The sequence below is a fragment of the Oryctolagus cuniculus genome, chromosome 3 (genome assembly GCF_051225735.1).
Source record: "Oryctolagus cuniculus isolate XC-2025 breed Fujian yellow rabbit chromosome 3, ASM5122573v1, whole genome shotgun sequence".
NCBI lineage: Eukaryota > Metazoa > Chordata > Mammalia > Lagomorpha > Leporidae > Oryctolagus > Oryctolagus cuniculus.
Genome location: NC_142869.1, coordinates 85,528,149 through 85,546,879, shown reverse-complemented (window position 1 = coordinate 85,546,879; position 18,731 = coordinate 85,528,149). Strand labels below are relative to the sequence as shown.

At 43.4% G+C, this 18,731-nt stretch overlaps 1 protein-coding gene and 2 non-coding genes across 6 annotated transcripts in view; 2 read left to right on the top strand and 1 right to left on the bottom strand.

The window, feature by feature from the left end:
* Positions 1-9,403: 9,403 nt before the first annotated feature.
* The window catches only part of GPD2 (glycerol-3-phosphate dehydrogenase 2), a 203,252-nt gene continuing 193,924 nt past the window's right edge, over positions 9,404-18,731 (top strand). For 2 of the 4 annotated variants that reach the window (XM_070070858.2, XM_089329132.1), the window contains exon 1: positions 9,404-9,629. The gene's annotated coding sequence lies outside the window, so the exon portion shown is untranslated. The remainder of the gene's footprint in view (positions 9,630-18,731) is intronic. The other 2 variants (XM_070070859.2, XM_089329133.1) reach the window with 2 other exon arrangements.
* Positions 9,661-9,732, top strand: TRNAA-CGC (transfer RNA alanine (anticodon CGC)). The gene has a single exon. It is a non-coding gene; the product is annotated as a tRNA-Ala (tRNA).
* Positions 9,968-10,038, bottom strand: TRNAG-GCC (transfer RNA glycine (anticodon GCC)). Its single transcript has one exon. It is a non-coding gene; the product is annotated as a tRNA-Gly (tRNA).

The window sequence follows — 18,731 nt, the reverse complement described above, 5'->3', positions numbered from 1 at the left end:
TATCCCATATCAGAGTGCTGGTTTAAGTCCTGGTTGCTCAGCTTCTGATCCAGCTCTCTGCTTATGCACCAGGGAAAGCAACAGAAAATGATTTAAGTGCTTGGGTCCCTACAATCCATATGGGAGATCCAGATGGAGTTCTGGCTCCTGACTTAGGTATGGCCCGGACCTGGCTATTGCAGCCATTTGGGAAGCTATTCTTATCCCTGTCACTCTGCTGTTCAAATAAATCTTTTAAAAATATATTAGAAATACTTTATATTGATATAGTTGTACAATTTTTTTAAAGCATTTGAATATATATTTTATGTAATTATATGCATATCTGCAGAGCTATGGAATTTTTTCCTGGAATTCCACGTATTTATACAAATACTGTTAAATGTGGAGGCATTTTTAGCATCATTTTTGCCCTAGTTTCCCAGGTGAAAATCAACTAAATGTCATAAAAGCATCCTCTTTTAAAATTAAGAGTAACAAGAAATATGAGTGTTTGGTTACCAGTTAATGTTTTCATTGTGTTTCTCACTTTTTAAGGTTTTGATGACATAATAGCAAAGTTTTAGAATGGGGGGAACAACGTTTGAGAGTTCAACTTTTGATTCCAAACAAGAGCTGTAGCTCTGGCCAGCGCCGCGGCTCAACAGGCTAATCCTCCGCCTTGTGGCGCTGGCACACCAGGTTCTAGTCCCGGTCGGGGTGCCGGATTCTGTCCCGGTTGCCCCTCTTCCAGTCCAGCTCTCTGCTGTGGCCCGTGAGGGCAGTGGAGGATGGCCCAAGTGCTTGGGTCCTGCACCTGCATGGGAGACCAGGAGGAAGCACCTGGCTCCTGGCTTCGGATCAGCATGGTGCACCAGCCACAGCGGCCATTGTGGGGGTGAACCTAAGCTAAAGGAAGACCTTTCTCTCTGTCTCTCTCTCTCTCACTGTCCACTCTGCCTGTCAAAAATAAAAACAAAAGGACCTGTGGCTCCCTCTTTCCTCTTAATTTGTCTCTAATCCATCAAGGATGATAGAATAATAGAGGAAATATGGAAAAAGACTAATATCTTTACTTCCCTGTCAGTCAGGAGAGATTTAAGTGCTACAGATCTATATCCTTTCTTTACCTGGAACTAGCGAAAAAGAAAATTATTGGCTACAAATCAGTTTGTGCCCAACCTATTGGCCCTGCCTATAGAGCCCTCGCCCAGTATTATAAAACTGAGATTATTGCTTGTCATCTAAGTGTGTCTGTTTGGGTCACATAGGCATGTATATCTACATGCTTCCTTTTCTCCCAGAGAGAAGTATTATTTTTATTAATTAGGATTTAGATTCTATCATGGGAAATGGAGACGCCAAATCAAGTGATAAGAAAAGGTTCTCCTTAATGAAAGTCCAGATGCAGGCTGCTCAGGCCTAGCATATGCCTCCACCACCATTAAGGGCCCAATTCCAGATGTAGCCTTTCTCTAAGTTTCATCTCACTGTGCAGTTAGCATTAGTCATAATACTAAACTCTGGCTAATGGGATGTGGAGGAAATGATGTTCTCAACTGCTGGGATTAGTCCTAAAATGAAGATGTGCCTTTCCCTCTACATTAATGCTTGGGAGGGGAAAGTGTGTCATAATTCCTTGTGGCCATATGTCCAGCTAAAAGACAAAAGAACTATTAGAGGAAGGAGAAAAGATACTGGGGCAATAACCAGTCTTTAGCATAGTCTAGAGAGCATTTCTTTAGGTTTACACTAATGATACAGATTTAAAGTGTCAAAGAGCCTTCATTTGACCTCCATTTTCAACCTCTCTACTTGTGAGAACTTGGGCAAGTTACAATGTTCTTGAGTGTTAATTTCTTCCTTGAATACTTTATACAAAGCTCCAGTACATGGTCCAGCATTGTGGCATAGCAGGGAAAGCCACAGCCTGCAATGCCAGCATCCCATATTGGCAGTGGTTCCAGTCCCAGTTACTACACTTTTGATTCAGCTCCCGGCTATTGGAAAAGCAGCAGAAGCTGGCCCAGGTGTTAGGGCACTTGCCACTCACCAGGGAGAACCAGATGAAGCTTCTGGCTCCTGGCTCCCAGATTCAGTCTTGCCAAGTTCTGGCTATTACAGCCATCTGGGGAATGAACCAGTAGATATAAGATCTCTCTCTCTCTCTCTCTCTCTGTATATGTGTGTGTGTGTGTATGTGTGTCTCCTCCTCTCTGTAACGCTTTCAAATAAATAAATATATCTTTAAAAAAATAAAAAAGCTCAGGGGCTGGCACTCTGGTGTTAGCGGTTAAAGCTGCCGCCTGCAGTGCCAGCATCCCATATGAGTGCTGGTTCAAGTCCTGGCCACTCCACTTCCGATCCAGCTCTCTGCTATGGCCTGGGAAGGCAGTGAAAGTTGGCCCAAGTCCCTGGGCCCCTGCACACTTGTGGGAAGACCTGGAGGAGGCTCCTGGCTCCTGGCTCCTGGCTCCTGGCTCCTGGCTTCAGATCAGTGCAGCTCCAGCCAATTGGGGCCAACTGGAGAGTGGATCTGCGAATGGAAGTCCTCGCTCTGTCTCTGCCTCTCTTTCTCTCTGTAACTCTGACTTTGAAATAAATAAATAAATAAATCTTAAAAAAAAGCTCCAATTTATCTCCATGTCCTTCTGGACTTAGTTCACCATACTACACATAGTTAGCATTACCCATCTCTGTTAACTGTTATCTTAATAGTAGTTTCCTTATCTCTAGAACAACAATTTGTTCCTTTCCTTCTATACACTCAGGAAATCATGGCTTGGGGCTGGCATTGTGGTGTAGCAGGTAGAGCCTCTGCATGCAGGTAAAGCCTCTGTATGCAAAGGCAGCATCCCATTTGGGTGCCAGTACAAGTCCCACCTGCTCCACTTTGGATCCAACTCCCTGCTAAAGAGCCTGAGACAACAATAGAAAAGATTGCCTATGTGCTTGGGACCCTGCACCTCCTTGAGAGACCCAGAAGAAGCTCCTGGGTCCTGGCTTCATTATGCCCCAGCCCCAGCCATTGGGGCCATTTGGGAGTGAACCAGTGCATGGAAGATCTCTCTCTCTCTCTTTAATAAATATTTTTTTAAAGTAAGTAAAAAAAAAAAAAACAAACAAACAAGCAAAAAAGGAAACCACTGTCTTTCATTCTCCACTCCCCAGTTCTCATGCCTCATCGGTTTCCTTGTTTATTTATGTACTATGCATGAGTAATTTCTTGCTGTCACATGAATCCCATTCTACATTGAGCATATTCCATTCCATATGTCTCCTTTATTTCATCTTATTAAGTTATATTTCATATGTCATAAGGTCACCATTTTAACTGTCCAATGAAGTGAATTTTGGTAAGCTTACCCAGCTGTGCAAACATCACCATAATGCAGGTTTAGAGCATCTTCATCACCCCAGTAAAATCCCTGATACCCATTTACCCTTAAACACCCTTTTCACCATTCTACTACATCAAATTGTAAGTCAACATGTAGTATATACCTATCAATAACCCGGTGAGCACCTGTAAAGTACAGAGACTTAAATATGGGAGGGGGGGAATACAATACCTAAAACCCAGGAGCTAAAAAATGGCAACACAAGAATTCAGTCAGAGACCACTATCAGAAAATGTGTATCCTGTCTCTGCTTTGTGAATTGACTAGTTCTGGAAAACTACCGAAACTTGTGGTTGAGTAGATCCTCTAAATTTGGAAAAATTTTTCATGTCTCATAAAGATAGTTATTTTTTTTCTCCTTATGGTCTTAAAACACCCTTTCTTAAGCTGACTGACCACTGATAGTTTCCAGATGTATGGGCTTTTCATAACATCTCTTTCCTCTTAAATGTCTTTGTAAATCTCTTTCCTCTTAAACAGACTTCATTCTTTTTCCATCTTTTTTTTTTTTTTATTTGATAGGCAGAGTTATAGACAGTGAGAGAGAGAGAGACAGAGAGAAAGGTCTTCTTTCCGTTGGTTCACTCCCCAAATGGCCGCTACGGCCAGCGCTGCGCCAATCCGAAGCCAGGAGCCAGGTGCTTCCTGCTGGTCTCCCATGCGGGTGCAGGACCCAAGCACTTGGGCCATCCTCCACTGCCTTCCCAGGCCACAGCAGAGAGCTAGACTGGAAAAGGAGCAGCCGGGACTAGAACCAGCGCCCATATGGGATGCCAGTGCCGTAGGCGGAGGATTAACCAAGTGAGCCACGGCGCCAGCCCTCTTTTTCTATTTGTAACCAGAATCTCAATTATAAAATTTACATTTTTCCAAGTGGGATGTATATTACTGTTCAATAAATACTTCTAATTCTAGATGCGAATTATGATCACTATAATTTTTCACTTTGGGGTACATATTGAAAAGACTAATATTTATTAACTTTCTCTGAATTAAAAGTAACCAGTAGCTTTTTAGGCCCTTAGGTTGTTATTAATGATAATTAACTGTGGTGATGAAGAATTACTAATAGTTAGGACCCCGAGGAGCAAAATAATGTATTTCAAAAAGCTGCTTGCTCCTTTAGGTATTGAGTAAAGCAATCCTGTCCTTTCTTATCCAAGAAGCTACAAGCACTAGGCATTCTCAGGTGCCAAGTGCAGATAACTCTCCTCCCAACCATCTGCTAGTGTCTTCTTGAAACTTTCTAACCACCAGCAAATCAGCAGGACCACCCCACTTGAGGAATCTATTTATGTAATACATATGTGGGGTGGAAAAGACAGAAAATATGAGATTAAGAAATGTTTGTTTTTCCACAGTTAGAAGGATTATGTTCTAGTGCTCCAGTGGGGTGGCTACAATTCTTGATAATCTACCTTGTATTTTATGAAAAACTAGAAGATAGTAGGTGAAAGATCCAAACATAAAAAAAATCATAAGGAGAGGCCGGCACTGTGGCGAAGCAGGTAATGCCATACCGGCATCCTATATGGGCGCCGGCTGTTCCACTTGTGATCTAGCCTGGCCTGGGAAAACAGTAGAAAATGGCCCAAATTTGTGGGCCCCTGCACCTGCATGGGAGACCCAGAAGAAGCTCCTGGCTCCTGGCTTCAGATCCGTGCAGCTCTGGCCTTTATGGTCAGCTGGGGAGTGAGCTAGTGAATGGAAGATCTCTCTCTCTCCCTCTCCCTCTCTCTCTCTCTGTCTCTGCCTCTCTGTAACTCTGCTTTTCAAATAAATTTAAAAAAAAAAAAGAAATCATAAGGAGATGGAAATGTTAATTACTATGATTTGGTCAGCATACACTGAATAAATTTCTTTAAAAATCACATCGTGTCCCACAAATATGTACAATTATTACATGTTAACAAAAAACATAAAAAAACCCTCAAGGACAGTAAAAAAATAATTTTTAAAAATGAAAGAAAGAAATGCTTGTTTTTTTTTTATTTTTTATTTTTTATTTTTTATTTTTTGACAGGCAGAGTGGACAGTGAGAGAGAGAGACAGAGAGCAAGGTCTTCCTTTGCCGTTGGTTCACCCTCCAATGGCCGCCGCGGCCGGCGCGCTGCAGCCGGCGCACCGCGCTGATCCGATGGCAGGAGCCAGGAGCCAGGTGCTTTTTCTGGTCTCCCATGGGGTGCAGGGCCCAAGCACCTGGGCCATCCTCCACTGCACTCCCTGGCCACAGCAGAGGGCTGGCCTGGAAGAGGGGCAACCGGGACAGAATCCGGCGCCCCGAAATGCTTGTTTTGAGCCCTTGAACACTTGCTTCTACCAGTTGCACTTTATATGAAGGAAAATAAGAGGAGAAATTAAAATGAGTTGGCTTCTTTCATTGCTGGCAATGCTAATTCCTGAGTGTGTGGGGCTCTGGGCAATGAGTCTTCCACTTTCGAATTATAGCAACCTCAAGTGCTTACACGCTGAGTTTTCATCTTACTAAGTTATAGTTCACATATCATAAAAGTCACCATTTTAACTGTCCAATGAAGTGAATTTTGGTAAGCTTACTCAGCTGTGCAAACAACACCATAATCCAGGTTTAGAGCATCTTCATCACCCCGGTAAAATCCCTGATACCCATTTACCCTTAAAGTGCTTACAACTTCTTGGATAAGAAAGGATTGGATTGCTTTACTCAGTACTTAAAGGAGCAGGCAGCTTTTTGAAATATGTTATTTTGCTCTTGGGGATCCTAACTATTAGTAATTCTTTACTACCACAGTTAATTATCATTAATAACAACCTGGGGGCCTAAAAGGCTACCCACAGAGGATTAGGCTGTACCTTGGCACCCCCTCATTACATGTCTGAATGGCAGTCAAGTCCTGGCTGCTCTGCTTCAGATCCAACTCCTTGCTAATGCATCTATGAAAGCAGCAGAAGATGGTCTGAGTACATGGGCCCCCGCCACCCATGTGAGAGCTCTGAATGGAGTTCCTGGTTTTGCCCAGTGCTGGCTGTTGTAGCTATTTGGGGAGTGAAGATGGAAGCTCTCTCCCTTGCACATGCTCTCTGCCTTTCAAGTTAATAAATAAATCTTAAAAAAATTAACTAGGACATTTTTAAAGAATTCCATGACTAGGCCAATCTCAGGCCAATGTAATCTGTGTTTGACAGTGAGAGCTGCGTGTCACATTGTTAAAGCATCCTGAGTATTTCTGTTTTTCCCCTTTTTGTTTTCCATTTCTTAATTTTATTTGCAAATGTTTTACACCAGTACAACGAAACTAAATTTTACAGACAGCGGTTCTCAGCTCTAGCTGAGCACATCACTTGAAAGCTGAAAAAGATAGAGATGTGAGAGAAATTGGGCGCAACAGCTGGAGCTGTGCTGATCCGAAGCCAGAAGCCAGGAACTTCTTTTGGGTCCCCCATGCAGGTGCAGGGGCCCAAGGATTTGGGCCATCTTCCACTGCCATAGCAGAGAGCTGGATCGGAAGTGGAGCAGCCAGGATGCGAACCGTCACCCATATGAGATGCCAGCACTGGAGGCGGCGGCTTTACACATGCCACAGCATCAGCTCCTTGCACCAGCATTTTTTTTTTTTAAGATTTATTTATTTATTTGAAAGTCAGAGTTACACAGAGAGTTACAGAAGAGGCAGAGGGAGAGAGAGAGGTCTTCCATCTGATGGTTCACTCCCCAATTGGTCGTAACAGTTGGAGCTGCCCTGATCCAAGGCCAGGAGCCAGGAGCCTCCCCCGGGTCTCCCATGTGGGTGCAGGGGCCCAAGGACTTGGGCCATCCTCCACTGCTTTCCCAGGCCACAGCAGAGAGCTGGATTGGAAGTGGAGGAGCCAGCACTCGAACCGGTGCCCATATGGGATGCCGGTACCTCAGGTCGGGGCATTGACCCACTGCACCACAGCGACAGCACCAAGCACCAGCATTATTTAAAGTTTCCTCCAGTGATTTTAATGAGCACTCAGCAATAAGAATCAATGCCTGGACTGGTAGTGAGCATCCTAGCTCCTTGCCAGCTCTGGGGGAGCAAGCCTCAAACACTGCTGGACAAGGAGTGGCAAGGGCTGAAGAAAGAAAGTTAAAAACAGTGCTAGAAATAAATGGCACCAGCTTCAAAGGGGGCCTAAGGTCAATCCTTGCGATTGGGTGTGTATGAAACAGAGAGATTGAACTTGGGGGAAGTGGTCCCCAACCAACAGAGGTATGTGAAGTACAGAAGATAGAAATGTATTTTTAAATACTCTAATTTTGAATATTTGGTCAGTCTTCTACATCTTTCAAGCATATTGGGGTGGTTTTACTTACATTCAGAAGAGATGTGGTCTTTTTGCCTGAAAAAGTTCCCTAATCCCAAAGTTTACCTCTCCTGTTCCACCTTTCCCATTAGCCACAGTGGCTGAGGAAGCCCACAGAGTTAGAGCCTTTCTCTTGACTTAGGCCAGGCTGTTCACTTAGAGCCCTAAATCAACTTCGCATCCTCTCTTGGTTGTACGGCTCAGTCTTATTTCCTTTCTTAGATGCACCTACACAGGCACCTTTAGAGGATTTGTGGAATAGGAGGAGTGACCATTTACAAAGGGTCTTGTCTTGAGCTCAGCTCCGAAAATGCAGAGTTGTCTGAGAAAGAAGTTCCAGAAAGGGAAGGCCTCAGGTGATGGAGATATAAGCTGTACTATGAGGAAGGGAATCCTACACAGGACTTGGAAGTGAAGCCAGAGACAAAAACAGGCTTCTTCCACAATGAGCGGAATAGATGAGCTGTAACTTGCACTGATGAAAGCCTTGGGTTGGAGAGATGACTCTGTCCTCATTTCCTGACTCAGAAACGATTGAAGATGCTCATGTACTGGGGCCTTGGGAGGGAGGCAGGGGTTGATTTCAGAAGGCTGAGACTTGGAACAGAGCTCCTTAATGACGGTCCGCTGAGGGGCCTTTTTTTATTTGGACATTCCCTATTACAGTTGAATTAGCTCAGTATGTGGCTTGTTAAAAATAAATCTGATTACGAGCCATTATTTGTTCAAATTACTGTAAGCAAACAGAGTAATTTATTTTTTTAACCTAGAAGTTGATTATGAAATTTGTGGATTACTCAGGGAGATTTTGAAACGTCTGCTTTCTGCTCTGGCTTTTGGCCTGTGGACCGTTTCATTTATCCAGCATGCAGAGTGGAGTTCGTGGCCTTCACTGCCTTACTGTCGGGGTCAGCCTGACAGGTTGCTTTTGGAAGCGATGACCACGCAGATCTGACCCCTGCTCCAGCCAGTCTGAGCCTTCTACAGCCCAGCTTTCACCTGGTGGAACAAACACCAACTGCACGGAGGGGTTAAACACAGCTCATTTCCCCATAATGCAAGTTAGCTCATCGAATTAGCGAGCCCTCAACCAACTGGAAGCCATATCCGAGGGAACAGGTCTGGGTCTTAATTCGGGCAGGAGTGTGACGAGGGAAGGTTCAGAGCTCATTAAAGGAGGTGTCCGGTGATTGCAAGACTATCTTCAACTTGGTGATTGCAAGACTATCTTCAACTTTTTCAAACAGTTGGGTTGGCCCAAGCTGTAAATACCAGATGGAGAAATAAACTCCTCTAGAGCAAGTCCCCCGCCGCGATTTTACCATCATTGATACATGATTACGCTACAAAGAGGGTGGCGGTGTCTTTTTTTTTTTTTCAGTTTATGCCTCACTAAAATGAACAAATTGAGAAATCACTCTTATCTGCAGGAGTTGGCCATAACCCTAAAAAAAGACCCATTCTGGGGGGGATCTGGCGCTTGCACGTCGTTCTCCTGAGATGTGAGGTGTGTCCGAGGCCGGGGCGCGTGTTCAGGTAAGGTCACAAGGCTTCCGCGGGCGAAGAGACGGTCCCCACCGCGGGCCTTCAGAACCGGAGCGAAGCGGCGGGCAAAGGTCAGGGCCCGCGGAGGTCCCGGGGAGCTCCGGCGCCTGCGCGTGGGCCGGCGGGGGCGGGGCGGGGCTGGCGCGCGGCGCGGCGAAGGCCCGCCCCCTGGCCGCGCGGGGCGCCGGGTCCCGCCTCCCCCTGGCTCCGGGGCCGGATTCCATGGCGTCCCGGTACCAGGGCTGCGCGTTCGCTGGTGGCCTGTGGTAGGGCGTCCGGATGCGCCGTGGAAGTAGTTTAAGACAGGAGTACAGGGGAAGAAACATTACCTCAGAGCGGCCGGCGGAAACCACTTGGGACTCAGCCTCCTAGAATAGCGCTGAGCAGACGGAATGAGTATGTATACCAGAAAGCCGGCTGTTGGCTGGGGGATGTAGCTCAGTGGTAGAGCGCGCGCTTCGCATGTGTGAGGTCCCGGGTTCAATCCCCGGCATCTCCAAACAGCCGCCGTTGTTTTTTGTTTCACATCTGTGTATATTTTGCTTGCATCTGGGGCTCCCGAAAGCGATCAGAAAGGAAGGCAAAAAGCAGGGCGAAAACGACAGCCCTTTAGAAGTAAAAGTGAAACAAGAAGTGAGCTGTGGTAGTTTTTCATTTGTACAAGGGCCTCCGCTTAGAGAAATCCGGTTTGACTGCTGCCTGAAATACTGGAGCAAAAGGAGAAAAGTAAGACGTGCATTGGCCGGGAATCGAACCCGGGCCTCCCGCGTGGCAGGCGAGAATTCTACCACTGAACCACCAATGCTTACAGGAAAACTCCCTATTCAAACTCTATTTCCATGCTCTACTAGACGCACTTCGTGAGTAAGCCCCCTTTTCCATGGGTAATCATGTATTTATGTACTTTTTCTAACGAAAAAGCAATGGGATTCTAGTTTACTAATTATAAAATATTGGAAAAACATTAAAATTTCCCAAATATTCATTATATTAACTCCCTCTGAAACTTATACGGAAATTCTTTTTTCTGTTCTTGGTGAAAAGGGAAAAGGAAAATTATGTTATGTCTGTTACACATTTACCCAGTCTCTCAGGAATTTTTGTAATTCATAACAGTCTCCCATTCCTGGCTTTTTTTTAAATCATTTTAATGCTTTTCAAATAAATCCATAATGGAGTTGTTTTTTTTTTTTTTTTTTTTTTTTTTTTTTTTTTTGTTATTGGGAATAGAGAAGAGAACAGGGAGCAGGAATCTGAGCCCTGGCCCACATTGAAGAGTAAATTGGAACTAGGTGGTCTGCACAGGAAACTTGGAAGCATTGGTGACTGTGGCCAAGTGACCCAAAGACTCCCAACTGCTCTTCCCTTGATCTTGGGCGCTCTTTGAACTGTAATGTGAGTCTAAGCTTTTACCCTTAGTGTCCATGAAGGGAGAAACTGAGAGTGAGGCAACATGTATGACACTAAATATGAGGTAGAAAGCTACAGACTTAGGTATTATTAGCACTTTATCTCTAGAAGGGAGGTTCCTATTAATTTCCAAGATTTTGACTGGCCAAGGAGATTTTGGGGGGAAAAATATGAGAAAACATCAGCTAACACAGGTGCAATGCACATGAACTTCAACCAGGTGAGAGGTATTGTAACTGCTTCAACTTAACATATGAATAAACTGAGGCTATTAGATGCAATATTGGAAAACATGTAGTATTATGCTCAGTGTCTGGGTGTTTAGCCACTGCCCAGTTCAGCCTACAAATAATAAAGCACTGTGTACTTGCACCAAAATACCCAATGGAGCCCTGGACATTTTATATATTCAAAACAGTGGAGTGAAGTTAGGGAAAGAGCATAGAAAGCTACTGAAATAATGTAAGGACTTCTGCATTGAGATTTATTTTAAAGGACTTTGGTGTGTGTATGTGAATAAGAACAAAATGCGATGGTAAATAAATTACAGATTTATAAAGACATAAAAAATATAAAGTGCTTAGGGACTTAGGAAATCCAGACTAAAATCCCAAGAAACCTATGGAAGAACATATTTTTTTCTCGAGGCCCCACTCTAATATTTAAAATGAGATAAATGGAGAAGTGTGGTTTTAGAATTCAATTCTGAAGAGATCTAGCTTGCCTAGGGGCCTCAGGACCCTTGGGCAGGAGGCCACACCTTCCTTAACTGGTGCTCTCCATTCTGTCAGCTCATTTTTAAACTGCCTATTTAACTGTTTGGTTAGGTTACAAGTCTGAAATAAAAAGCCTTAAAAAGCCCTGAACTAAATATCTAAGGTCCTTAAGCATTCTGAAATACAAAAATTCAAAATTGTAAGAACAATGTAAAAGGACCTCAGAAGACAAGAAATACTAACAAAAGCGTAAAACAGGGGAAAGGAATCAAACAGCTGTGTGGTCTCAGGGCAGATGTTATTTAGTGACCTACCCAAAGGCCATCTTCTTTTCTTGCTAAAATTTTGAGTCCATCCAGTCCCAGGAAACAGATACGGTGTGTGAAGCCAGTCATCACATTTTCCTTTCTAAAGATTGATCTGGGGTGAATTTTGACTGAGTAGTTCCTTCAAGTAGAGTCAGCTAGGGAGTCTGATAAAGATGGAACGGATTTCTCCTTTGCCCTTTCTTTCCCTTTGTGACACTCATGTGAGGGCATAGTGCTTGGAGCTGCCCCATCCATCCTGTGACTTGAAGGAAGACTGAAGATGAGCCAGCCGAAACGTGGACACTGCACCATCCTGGGGTTTTCTCCATCCAGACTTCTGGTTGGATGAACTAACAAAAGATCTTTGCTAGTCAAGCATCTTTGAGTTGAATGCTTTGTTACATTATTCAGTGTGTGTGTGTGTGTGTGTGTGTGTGTGTGTACAGCAGCCCATTCCAACTCTTTCTGATGTAGGAATCTTGTATGCTATAGAGAACTAGTGCCTTGAGATTTGGGTAAGGCTAACTTGCCCCTTTGTCTCTGCTGTCTGTCTCACAGTGGCAAGTAGGTGGAACAGGTCTACTCAAATATTTTCCCTTGCCATTGTCCTTAATTTAGAAATGGGTATGTGACCTTAAAAGGCCAGTAAAAGTCTTTGAAAAAAATCTCTTGCCTTTGTTATAAGAAAAAACTGTCTTTCTGTGGCATGAGCAAACTAGTTGTGTTAGGAAACTGGTGCAGTTTTATCTATGGCGCGACCTACACCGTGATTTACATCCAAAGCTCTGGCCCCCACCGCCATTGCTGAAAGCCAGGTGGCCACAAGGCCCAACTGCTATTGTCAAGCTCCACCCCCATCCTAATGGGATTCGATGCTCCTGCTTCCCTGCCCTCCCTCGGGCAAAGTTTTAAAAGGGCCTGCTCCTGAACAAGTGCTCTCTTGGCTGCTCTCTCTTGGCTCTTCTCTTGGCTCTTCTCTTGGCTCTTCTCTCTGCTCTATCTTCTCTCCTCACTAGCTCCTCTGTCTCTCTCTCTCTCTCTCTTATACTCTCTTTCTCTCTCTTATCCTTCTTCGTCCCTTCCCTCCAGTCTGCTGGGTTTCCCCCAATAAACTCTTTCCCTTACTCCGGTGGTGTTCGGTGTGCTCTGTGACAGCTAACAGAAATATATAACAAGTTGACTACAGAGCCGGGTTACTGGTGGCCACCTTACTTGTCCAGAAGCGAGAGCCAAGCATATTTCAAATAGGACATCAAGCCCCTACTGACGCATACAAATTCTAGATTTGGGATTTATATGACTCAGTATGTTACCTTTAAACAGGCAGTTGCCTGGAAAGTTAGTTTGTGTTAGTGTTTGCGTTGCTTGCATCTGAACATAAATTGAGAAACTGTTTCACCCAAAACACTGTAATTTTAGGAAGCCATGACCCCAGAACATGATATAAGGTGAAAATATTAATGTTTAAGAAAAATTTGGAACTATTAATCAGTGATAAAACTACAAAGATGATAAAAAACAATGAGAAGAGTTCTTAGGAAACATTTTTAGCTTATTGGGGGTAAAGTTCATTCTATCAAAGGAACTGGCATTGTGGCATAATGGGTTAAGCTGCTGCGTTCAACACTGTTACCGCTTGTGGGCACCAATTCATGTCCCAGCTGCTCCACTTCTGATCCAGTTCCATGCTAATGTGCCTGGGACAGCAGCAGAACATGGCCCTAGTTTTGGGCACCTGCACCCAAATGAGAGACATGAACATATGGGAGACCTGGAAGAAGCTCCTGGCTCCTGACCATTGGTCCCTGGCGTTAGCCTGGCCCAACTCTGGGCCATTGCCGTCATCCGGAGAGTGAACCAGGATTTGGAAGATTTCTCTTTCTGTCTCTCCCTACCCCCTCTTTGTAACTCTGACTTTCAAATAAATAAATAAAGTACTTTATTTATTTGAAAGTCAGAGTTATACAGAGAGAGGTCTTCCATCTGATGGTTCACTCCCCCAATGGGCCGCAATGGCCAGAGCTATGCTGATCTGAAGCCAGGAGCCAGGAGCTTCTTCCGGGTCTCCCACGTGGGTACAGGGGCCCAAGGACTTGGGCCATCTTCTGCTGCTTTCCCAGGCCATAGCAGAGAGCTGGATCGGAAGAGGAGCAGCCAGGACTAGAACCGGTGGCCATATGGGATGTTGGCGCTTCAGGCCAGGGCGTTAACTCGTGCCACAGCACCGGCCCCATAACTAAATCTTAAAAAAATAAATATTATGACAGCAATGTAGTTTAAAGCAGAGAAATTGAAACGCTGGGAAATCTACTTAGGAGGTAGTTATCAGGGACACGGAGGGGCAGTGCAGTCCTGAACTAGGGTGAAGGCTCTCACGTGAGGTTCAGGCAAGGCAGAAGGCTGAAGAGAAATGAATCTAGGAACTCTATTTTAAGGGACGTGGAAAATTGTGATATAGTGTGAGGAAGTTACTTTCAGAAATTCTGATTTTAGGAGGTGACTTTGATGGGAGATGGGGAGCCAGAGGTGGAAAAGTGAGCATGAAATGGAACATGGGAAGGCAGGCAGACATCCTCATGCTGATTCTGAGTTTTACTGTGTTACATAGATAGACTCTTATGTGGGAAACAGTGATGCTGTCAGTGTGGTCAAGCCTAAGATCACAGGTGGCGAGGGTGGTTCTGGGGGCCACACAAATGCTGCCTCAGGCAGCTCAGCTCCCTGCTCAGATGAGCAGGAAGAAAACACTGAGTACCCTGAAAGGTTACACTCTCGTCTGTCTTAGGCAACCCTGGCCATTGTGAGGCTTCGCTGGGGCAGGCGGGAAGTTCAGAGTTGCACTGTAGCATCATAGAACACTTGATCAGAGAACCAAGTGCCTGGCTGGTATTGGCTCACCATGGAAATGTGACCAGGCTTATATCATCCGAAGAAAGCAAACCATTTTAGAAACAGAAATAGTTCATATAACACATAACACCAAAGCAGTGCCTTTTTTTTTTTTTTTAACTTGTGAGTGATTGTATTGATTTAATACACACAGCTTATTTCTGTCCCAGGTTACAAACTAGCCCTGGGGAAATGGTGGAGCCTGTCATTTGGATTGCCCTTTACTGGCTGGGAATTAAATCATTACTTATTCCATTTTAGAATCACAAGTAGTACCCTAAGGCCTACTTTCCTAAGGATTAAAATCAAGGCATGGAAATGAAGATTCCAGGTGTAATTCTCAGATGCATGCAGATGTTGAGAATGCAGCAATTTTTCCTGGGAAGCTGTCACTGCAAAATCATCTGCTCACAACATGCTCATTCCTAGTCCTCCAGCATGTCCCCCCGTCACTGTCTGATTTCCCGCTTTTAAAATGGCACTGAATCTTGCTTTTCTTCCTCATGCCAGTATCTCCTTCCTAGGACACACAGCTATTAGCGTTCTCCCTAGGCTATCTGGGAAACTAACTTCCTTTGCCATCCTGCTTGCTGCTACCAGTAGAATTTTCTCCCTTCTCTCACTCTATCCCATTCTTTCTTCTTAAAGTTTTTAAAATTTGATCATTCCCTTATTGTTGCTTCAAAAATATGAATGAATTTCAGATTCATACAGAGTTCTCATGGTGAACCAAACGTGGGTGTGAGTTCTTTAGTCCTTTCTTGATTCTCATCTCTGGGTTTAGCATTTATTCAAAAACTCTGCAGTTGTGCCACTTGGCCACCCATCTTGTGGCAAAAATAGCTTTTGACTCTCTTCCCAAGGGCTCTGTTTTCTTCTTGCAAGTGTTTTGGTCTTTTAAAACACATGTATTTTTATAAGTAACCCATGCCTATAATATAAAAGTCAAAAGATACAAGTGTAGAAGAGTATGCATTGATGGGGGTTTGGAGTAGTGCTGAAGACATCATTTGGGATACTCATGTCCCATCCCTTATTTGATTGCCTGGGTTGAAGTGCTGGCTCTGCTCCTGATTCCAGCTTTCCTCATATTTGTACAGTAAGGGAGGTGGCAGGTGATGGCTCAAGTAATTGGGTCCCTGTTACCCATGTGGAATACCTGGATTGAGTTCTACGCTCTTGGCTTCTGCCTTCCTCATCCCAAGGTGTTGTGGGCTTTGGGGAGTATATCAGCAGAAAAGAGATCTCTGCCTGTCCATATCTGTTTTACAAACAAAATAATTTTTCTTTTTTTAAAATAAGAACAGTACATCTCAACTCAACCCAGGTTCAGGTTTTCCCTTCCTAGAGGCAACTATTGTTACCAGTTTGTTTTATCTTGTTTTGTTTCCTGCTACAAATATTTCTATGTAAATACTTTTATCGTGTTTTAGTTTTAAGCACAAACGGGGAATGTTAACTGGTACAGCCACTGTGGAAGATAGTATGGAAATACCTCAGAAGTCTGAATATAGACCTCCATATATGACCCAGCCATCCCACTCCTGGGAATTTACTCTAGGTACACCATATGAAAGTTATCTGTGCCTTCATGTTTATTGCAGCTCAATTTACAATAGCTAAGATATGGAACTAACCCAAATGTCCATCAACTGAAGACTGGATAGAGAAATTATGGGATATCTACACCATGGAATACTACACAGCAGTAAAAAAAAAAATGAAATCCTGTCATTTGCAACAAAATGGATGCTACTAAAAACATTATATGTAGTGAAATAAGCCAGTCCCAAAGGGACAAATACCATATGGTCTCCCTGATCTGTGGTAACTAAAGAGCACCTAAAAGGTGATTTATAGAAATGAAATTGACACTGAGATGCAATGACTGAACAGCCCTTGTCTTGAGTGTTCAGGAAGTTTTTTTTTTTTTTTCATACTACTTGTTGAGCTTTTACTTAATATAGAGTTAATTTTATGTGTGTAAAGTTAATTGAAAATAGATCTTAGTCAAAAATAAGAATGGGAATAGGAGAGGGAGGAGGAAGAAAGGTAGGGGTGCAGGTAGCGTAGGAAGAAAAAATTGAATAAAAAGAAAGCACAAGTGGTACATTTTGTATACACTGTTAAGCTCATAACCCTTCCTTTTTTCTTTCTATAAAAAACACATCTGGAAAAATTTTCTCCTAAACACACACAGAGCTGCTCCTTTCTTTTTAATGGTTCTGTGTCCAGTTTTAACTTCCTTTTGTGGGCTAGAAATTAAATCATTATTTTTTCCACTTCACAATCACAAATAGTGCCCCAAGGCCAACACTCTTAAGGATTAAAACCAAAGCATGGAAATGAAGAAGCCAGCTGTAATTGCATGGTGCATGAAGGTGGTGAGCAAGACCCTTGCATGGAAGTACTGTAATTACCTGACTCAGTTCTTAGCAGAGGACATTTAGGCTGTTTCCAATCCTTTGCTAGCAGGAGCAACACTACATTGAATACCTTGAGCAAATACCATTTTTTGCTCAAACATGAGATCACCTGCAGGATAAATTCCTAGAAGCAAAATTGCAAAGTCAGAGGATGAGTGCACTTCACATTTGGTACACATTGCAACATTACTCCCCAGAGAGGTCTATTTTGTTTTTATAGAAAGCTTTTATTTAATAAATTTCGTAAGCACAGCTTTTGGATTATAGCTGTTCTTCCCCCCATACCCACCCTCCCACCTCCAAATCATCCCACCTCCTATTCCCTCTCCCATCCCATTCTTCATTAAGATTCATTTTTTTTAAAGATTTTATTTATTTTATTTGAGAGGTAGAGTTATAGACAGTGAGAGGGAGAGACACAGAGAGAGGTCTTTCTTCCGTTGGTTCACTCTCCAAATGGCTGCAATGGCTGGAGTTGCACCAATCTGAAGCCAGGAGCCAGGCGCTTCTTCCCAGACTCCCATGTGGGTGCAGGGGCCCAAGGACTTGGGCCATCTATTGCTTTCCCAGGCCATACTGGGAGAGGAGCAGCCGGGACTAGAACTGGCACCCACAATTCATTTTTAATTATCTTTATATGCAGAAGGTCAACTCGATACTGAGTAAAGATTTCAATAGTTTGCACCCACACAGACGCACAAAGTATAAAATACTGTTTGAAGATTGGTTTTACCATTAATTCTCATAGTACAACATATTAAGGATAGAAGTCCTACATGGGGAGCAAGTACACAGTGACTCCTGTTGTTGATTTAATAATTGATATTCTTATTTATGACGTCAGTGATCACCTGAGGCTCTTGTCATGAGCTGCCAAGGCTATGGAAGCCTCTTGAGTTCACAAACTCTGACGTTATTTAGATAAGGCCATAATCAAAGTGGAAGTTCTCTCCTCCCTTCAGAGAAAGATGAAGAGAGGTCTATTTTTTAAAACATTACTTTCATTATGTTAGTCTTTTGCTCCCAGACTGCAGTATGTAACTAATTCCAATCACATTTTCTAAATCTTGGTAGATTTGGGAAGGGCTTCATAGATGTTCAGCCTGTGGAGACTCACAGGACCACAGGACCTTGCACTTGTTCAGTTCTATGCAATTGCCACACTAATTCTCAAGGTTTGAAGGGTAACCTTATATTTTCACCTTGCACTGGGTCCTGAAATTTTGTGGTCATTCTTGGCTACATTCTCCAGACTGCGCAACCCAGTTCCATTTTATCTACTGCAGTCATACATTGTCTGTCATATACAAAACACAGTACGGCCATTCCTCATGGTCATGGCTTTGTTCAGGTTGCTTTCTCCTTCCAGAACATTTCTTCTCTGTGAATCTTTCAAAGGTAGTTTCAGCTTTTTCTCTCCTCAGGAATCCTGACTAACCTATCTCAATCATCATTTATTTTCTGTTTTCCTTCGAGTTCCAACATGCTGCCTCTTCTACCCTGCACCTGTTTGTCAGTTCTGATTCTGCCTTTACAATTCTTTCAATACAAGGGTTCTCCAAAAAAGTTTGTGTAAACAGTTAAAAGATGAGTTTATTTCAGTGCAGATAATTTGAAATCCATGCATATGAGAATTCTTCAAAAATTTCATGAAGAATGCATATTATGAAAAAACAACGCATGAATTTCAAAATTCCATTTTCCATGAACATTTGAAGTACTCTCATATTAGATGAGTCATTTTATTTT